The sequence below is a fragment of the Rattus norvegicus genome, chromosome 15, assembly GCF_021556685.1.
Source record: "Rattus norvegicus strain SHRSP/BbbUtx chromosome 15, alternate assembly SHRSP_T2T, whole genome shotgun sequence".
NCBI lineage: Eukaryota > Metazoa > Chordata > Mammalia > Rodentia > Muridae > Rattus > Rattus norvegicus.
The window spans coordinates 52,150,119-52,157,485 of NC_141548.1; the positions used below are offsets into that span (position 1 = coordinate 52,150,119).

Below are 7,367 nucleotides of genomic sequence, written 5' to 3' on the forward strand. Positions count from 1 at the left end.
TGCCCACTCCATGAGATGGGATCCATACTGACTCTGTTAACAAAGCCAGGAACCTGGGAATAGATAGGTCTTCTCCCCTAAGTAAAACGTTCTACTATTTTTTTCTGCTAGATGAACATAGGAAAAAAAACCCCAATTCTTAATGGCATATTGCCATACCCATAAACATTGCTCAACTCTCATCTGACAAATTCTATTAATTAATCAATTAATTAATTTATAGACAAGATCTCATTCGTAACTCGGACTGGTCTGGAATTATGTGGCTCAGACTAGCTTTGAAATTACAGAGATCCATCTGCCTCTGCTTCCCAAATTCTGGGATTACAGGCATGGGCTTCTTCACACAGCCTTCTATAAATTTTTAAAAATAGTTATTTGGGAAAGTAAAACTTTACCATTTGTTAAAGACCACACCAAGCTTGCACTGAATTCCAATGAGATGGATATGTTTGCCTCTTTTCGAATAAATAGTTAAATTCGGACTGAGTATTTGAGGTGAACAGAGTGGGACACCTTTCACAGTTTTCAGAGTTGATGGAGGTTTTGATTTTGCAGTTATCGGTGCTGAGAAGGTCACTTTGCTTAAATACATGTTGCAAGATGGCAGAGGCATGTTGAAGGCTTTTCCAAAGTTTCTTAGAAATCCTGTCCCAATACTAAACAAAAATTCATCCTTATTCTGTCTTTCCATGAAATGTATATCAGGAGGCCGAATAACAATGCTTGCTTAAAATTAAACATCCCAACAATATGATCCAAAAACATATGAATTGCTACTGAAATCCCAAGGAATAGTGCTAAGACAATATTGAAGGCTGTTGCTCTCCACAAGTAAGCCACAAGGTTTGAGTAAAAGCACACAACTTTGTAGGTACAACAAAAAATGAAACAAAAATGGAACAGTAGTTCTAAGTCTGAGGGCTCCGAAGCCATGGTCTTTGGCAGTTGCAATGTTATTTTCCCAGTCAAGGTTGAGGAGAAGTTGCTGTACAAATGAGTGTTGCCAGAAACCCCTCAGTGTCAGTGTGTGCTCAGTTTTTAATGTTTGATTATCATGTGTTCGGAAACCGTTTCCTGTTGTCAACTGATTGTACAACTCTAGATTCGGTTACGTGGCTCTGCATGGAGTTCCCAGTTTAAGAAAGGGCGGCCCTGTTAGGAAGAAAGGATGTAATGTAAGAACTTGAATAGTAGGAATTCTATCAATCAAGCCACAGATACAATATGAAGGTCGCCTAAGTAAGTTCTGTGCACTCTAATTACACAATAAAGAATGAGTTAAAATACCATGAGGTACAGATACATTGTGAAATATCCTGCAAGTGTAGCTTTTTGGGGGGGGGGGAGATTTTTTTCCCAGAGGTCACTTGTTAATGTCTGGATACTTTTAGTTGTAAGGATAAAGGTGGGGTGGAGGTAGTCTGGGGGTGGGGTGGCATCTAGTACTTAGAGGGCGGGGATGAGTCTACATATCCTACAATGCCTAAGACTGATTCATTCATCACCATCACCATCACCATCACCATCACCATCACTACTATCACCAACCACAGCAACTGGTTGTTACTTAGTCCTCATATGTCAAGTTCAATTTGTCCAAAACTGAGCTCATAGTATATGCCAGGTCTCACACTAAATACCTTTATGTGCTTTAATCCTCACAAACCTCTACAGATCAATTACTGTCACCATTCATTTCTCTCTTGGTGTGCATGATACATGTAGTGCTAGTGGCACTTCATACATTGTAGAGGTCAAAGGACAACTTTGTGCAATCAGTTCTTTCCTGGGTTCCAGGGGTTGAACTCAGGTCTCTAGGTTTGCTGGACAAGTGACTCTACCTGTGGAGCCATCTCACCAGTCCTCTTTATGCTAATTTTATGTATAAAGCCATCAAGACATACAAGGGATAGCTTTATTTTGAAAGTCACATTCATAAAGAGACAGGGTTTGAACCTTGGCAATGTAGCAACTTTCTCTTTTTATTTTCTGCTGTGCTAGCCTTAGCCTGATAGTACAAGAGACTAAAACAAGATCCAAAATTACGAGTGTGCACACATCCATTCCAATTTCATAGCATACCATACATAATTAAATAAAAGTAAATATATCTTGTTTGTTAGTAGTAATCTTCCATGGTGGAGTTTCTAAATTGTTTTTAATGGACATGTATTATTTTGTTATCAGATAAAACAAAAATCCAATAAGTCATATAAAAAAAATCAATGGAGCTAATTGTAGTTTGGCATACCCCCTTATAAAAATTCAACGTCTGAATAGAGGGTCAGGCTGCTGCTGTGTTGATATGTATTAGAACAAACACCACCATTCAAGTATATGTGCTAGAATCCCTTCAGGGGCAGAAATCCTGCCTCATAGTACTTTAAACAAAGAGAAACCATTTGCTGTGTGGAGCTGAAATATCTAATAAAAGAGCCCCATTAGCTTTAGGCAAGGCTTGATCTTCTAGCTTAGAGTGTTTGACCTGAAGCCACTTTCTCTATTTCTGACCCCTCCTTCCTCCCTGTTTCCTGTCCTATGAGAAATTATGGTCACTCAGATTGGACCTTCTTGGGTCACATGCATGCCTTGACTAGTGTGGCTTTTCTGGATCCCATCCGTGGACTAGGGATGAACTTAGGGATTGGAAGCCTGTCAATCCTCAGAGAGAATGGAGGGCTGTTGTGAAGGTGAGCAATTTCTATCTATTGAAAGGCATATGGTGTGGATTCAACTAACTCAGGGCGGTTCTCTCAGAGACACTTGAGTAGATCTGTTTTCTCCTAGTGTAGATGGCATTTCTACTATTCGGAGTAAAGAGATCACTGGTGGCTGGACTTATAAGGAAGGGCTACCTGGTGTAGGGAGAACTGGACATAGTTCTACAGAGGTAGAGTTGGCTTGAAGGGAAGAAATGGAGAGGGCATGTGGCCACAGCCTGGTGAGCCAGGCTATGTGAGAGAGACTGGGCCTGTGAGAACCATGAAAGGTCCCCAGAATCTGAAGCATGGGTTAGCAGTAGAGGCCTCCATGTTTTTATCTTGGCTCTGCACATCATTCTAAGTAGAAAGAGCACCAAGGGAAAGGGTGTTAGATGAGATGTGCATAGGTCAGGTGTGAATATTTTGTATTATAACCTGCCTTCCTGTTTCAGCTTCAGTTTCCACACTTTTAAAGTGGATAACAGTGTAATCAGAGGACTGAGCTGCTAAGGAAATGATACAATGTGTGCCTTAGATCCCTCTGTAAATCGCAAGGAGCAGATGGGCTCAGGAAAACTGTTTTAGGAACCCATATATGTACGGGGAAAGAGACCACAGGGCAGACTGTAGGGGTTGCAGAGACCCCTTCTACCTGGCACCCTTCTGCCTCCTGGTTCTCCAACACATCCCTGTTTGCCTATGATAGTACCCCTGAGGAAACCATCAGTATGGGGCCACAAGGAGAAGGAAGAGGCTCTGGATTTTCCTGGCCTTACAGATAGAGGAGCTCAGGAAGTGAGGTTAGAGAAGGGGCAGAAGTACCCATGGAAGAGGGAATTACTTCTTGGGTCAAGTTTGCCAAAGACCATAAAAGCCTCAATGTATGAAATTAGCTTGATTCTGTAAAATAGTTACATCAGGCAGCTGTCAGGAAATCAATAGCACACAGTAATTATGTCCATAAACATGCTGAAGAAGCAGGAGAGGTCAGAGGCAAAGAAGGGGGTGGCTACTGCCCAACCTTTCAAGACATGACTCACAAAGCCTGTAGGCATTGCAGCTACCCAGAGGGCCCAGCTCCCTGTGTCTGCCACCAATTAATCCAGGGAGAAGGGAAATTGAATTGGGCAAACATTTATTGCGCATTTACTTCAGGCCAGGCACTGGGAGCAGTGTGGATGGTTTAACTCTCTCAGGGCAAGCCTTATTTGCACACATGCAGGGTAGGAAGTTAATGGAACTAACACAGGATCAGTGGGTATGTTGTGGGCACAGATAAGAATCCAGCAAGTCACCCAGTGAGTTTTCACATTTTTGTGTTCTAGAGAAAAGTATTGAAAGAAGGAACCGTGGCTAGTGGTAGACAGAGACTGTTTATGAATAATAAAGGCACATCTGTGGGTAGAGGTGGGGTAGGAACTTGGGGGGTGTCTAAGGCTCAAAGGCCCTGAGTCACCAGAGTCTTAATTTTTTTATAGGTCATTTACATGGTACCTGCATTCTCTGGCATTTGGACAGCATGGACCTTTTTTTTATTTTCCCTGTGCACGACGCTCTGTTTTATTACATGCAGTCCTAGGTAGGTTGGTAGGTCAACGGAAGGTTCCTTGTTTTCCTCTGCCATTAATTTCTTTCATGTCAATCTTGATGCCTTTGGGACCTTCCTTTTCACTCTATGGTGGAAACTTCTATCTGAGGTATGAACTTAAAAAGAAAGAGAAAAGAAAAAAGAAGGAAAAGAAGAAAGAGGAAAGAAAAAAATCATGTCTCCACAGTAAAAAATAATCACTGTCTGCTCTTCCAGAAGACCCAGGTTCAATTCCCAGCACCCACGTTGCAGCCCACAGGTGTCTATAACTCTAGTTCCTATGGATCATATACATCTTCTGGCTTCCATGAATGTTGCATACAGGTGGTACAAAAACATACATTCAGGCAAAACACTCATAAACACAAAAAATAATTTTTCATTAATTTATTTGTTCACTTTATATCCCTCCCAATCACACCTTCCCCCAATAGAATAATTTTTAAGTACCCTTAACAACCACTTTTATTACCTTTCTTAGAGATAGTGCGTGTGTGTATGTGTGTGTGTGTGTGTGTGAGAGGGAGAGGGAGAGAGAGAGAGAGAGAGAGAGAGAGAGAGAGAGAGAGAGAGAGAGAGGATGAAATGCATGCATGCCATGGAGCTTGCATGGAGGTCAGAAGACAATGTTTGAGTGGTTTTCTCCCTTTCCTCTTACAGATCCATAGAATTAAGCTCAGATTTTCAGGCTTGGCATCAGAAGCCTTTACCCACGGAGCCATCTCACCTGACGTGTGTGTAGTTTTGCAGAGAATAACAAGAAAGACATTTGCTGACACTGCCTCCTGTCTGGATTTACAGGTACAGCCATTATGCTTCTGGAGACAGTGCCTGCTGTTTCCAGCTCAGGAACAATCCATTTGCCCTGGAATGTTCTCTTAAGACTCAAACATTACATTCTTCAGGGAAGGAGCAAAAAGAAGCACTCCCCAGCACTTAGCTCCTCTTTGCTATCCCTGTATCATTTCATCTTCCCAAAATATATTATGGGCTGGGGATTTTTATCTCCATTTTATAGGCCAAAAAATTGAGGTTCAGTAGGATGAAGTAATATTTTCCATATCGTGTGGATAGTGAGTGGAAATTTATGGATGATTCATAGCTTAGTCTGAATGGTTTTAATTAAATTGTCATAGCGGTGATTAGGCTGGGCTTGTGGCTGGTATGGATTTTGCTCAGAAAATCGGAACACTGCAAGAGATGGTGGTGGGGGCTGGGACAGCAGAGAGAAGCAAGAAGGTAAATTAAAGCCAGGAAACAGGGCAGTTGGGTGTAGATGAGCCTTAGTGTAAATTGATTACATGGGGATAGAACATTGGTGGGAAGGAAGAGAGGCAGAAGTAGGGTGGTGTATGGTCCTGTATCATCTTTTCCTGGAGCAGTGGAAGGCTTTCTAACTTGGGGTTAAGGTTGAGAGTCTCTAGTTAGTCCCATTTAAGGGCTGGCAGGTGGAGACCGCCCATGTGTGGTGCCCACAATTGGGAGAAATTGATTATGTTCATCTAATACCCAGGAAAAATCCTCTGAGAAACAGGGAAATAATAAGAAGTGTTATTGTTCTCCTGGAAGAATTATATCTTAGCAAGCAACGCAGGGGTGTTGCTGCTTTGAAAGAATCTGCCGACACAAAATAGAACGCGAGAAAAGAAACAGCACAAGAGTTGACCCTAAAGGTCGGAGTACCCAGAGCAAGATAGAACCAGGAAGTGCGGCTGTCGGGCTGGGCCAGGGGCTGTTCATCCCTGCTGCCTGCCAAGAACATGCTCATGATCCTGTTTGCTGCTACTGGTGAGTCCAAGTTGCAGATAAATGCCCGCGCTTACCCATGGGAAATACGTCTATAAAGTCTGTGCATGGTATCCCAAGAAATAATAAACTTTGGAGTCAAAAAATAAGTCATTCGAAAGGCAATTTTGGCACTTGGATCTGTGTGTCTCTGTAAGGAGCATTTTAGGAGATCCGGATATTGTTATTTTCAATTATGGCTAAAATATTTTTTTTCTGTGCATTGCAGCTGTTTGTAAATACTTCAGTGGAGAAATACAAAGAGAAGATGCGAATGCTGGGAGAAGACTATAACATTAAAGCAGAAATTGATTTAAAAATCCAAGTTAGCAGAGGCAATTACAAATTCAAAGACGGAACCCAAATCAGATCGGGCAGAGAAAATGTGTTTGCTGGGAGGAAGGAAGTGAGCTTATATAACGCCAATTTCAAGTTGATTTTGGACACAAACTTACCAAATTTGACAACTACCCTTGCAAAGCAAGAACATTTTTACTTTGAGTGGGAACAATGAACGCTCTGTGTGTTTAAATTGTTCTTCCTTTAGTATGATAGCCTTTTAAACATTGAATATTGCATTACTATCTTTGAATTTTTAAATGGTTTTTACTTGCTATGTATTTTCAGTGAATAGTCCATTCTCTTAATGCTGCTGGTACTCAAATGTCTGTATGGGGAGGATGATTTGGTTTATAATAAAATTATGTCATAGATTTATTACATATTTACAAAAAAGCTTCTCTGATAACATTTTGAACAAGAAGCAGTGCACGATTGATTATCACAGCTACTCTTATTATTGCGTATGTGTGTGAACGTGTGTATGCATGTTTGTGGGTATGCTTCTGTGTAGGGGTGTGGTTTAACATGTGTGCTCATGCATTGGAGGCTAGAGGACAATCTTTGGTATTGATTCTCAGGTGCATACTTATATACTACAATAAAGTGATAATATAAAATAAATAATTATATATATATATATATATATGTGTGTGTGTGTGTGTGTGTGTGTGTGTGTGTGTGTGTGTGTCCCTTAATGGTCTGGAACAAACAAGTAGGTTAGGCTTGTTGACCAGTGAGCTCTGAGGTCCTTTTAGTCTCTACCTTCCTTGTGCTGTAATTACAAGCAAATGCCATCAGGCCAGGATCTATTTGTTTATTAATTTATTTTTCAATATGGATTCTTAGACCTGAGCTCAGCTACTATGTGGACTCAGCCAATTGTTGGTATTAGTTTAAAACATACAAGTAAAGTAGAATGGCAGGTGATCTGAGAGACTCAGGAGATA

General features: G+C 41.1%; 1 long non-coding RNA gene across 11 annotated transcripts in view; it reads left to right on the forward strand.

The window, feature by feature from the left end:
* Nucleotides 1-7,033, forward strand: part of LOC120097031 (uncharacterized) — a 146,028-nt gene extending 138,995 nt beyond the window's left edge. For 4 of the 11 annotated variants that reach the window (XR_015638924.1, XR_015638922.1, XR_015638925.1 and 1 more), the window contains 4 exons: nucleotides 4,184-4,284; nucleotides 4,954-5,094; nucleotides 5,863-6,081; nucleotides 6,308-7,033. This is a non-coding gene — a long non-coding RNA (uncharacterized LOC120097031). Of the gene's footprint in view, nucleotides 1-4,183; nucleotides 4,553-4,953; nucleotides 5,095-5,806; nucleotides 6,082-6,307 lie in introns of those variants that run through there. The other 7 variants (XR_015638920.1, XR_015638923.1, XR_015638927.1 and 4 more) reach the window with 6 other exon arrangements.
* Nucleotides 7,034-7,367: the final 334 nt, after the last annotated feature.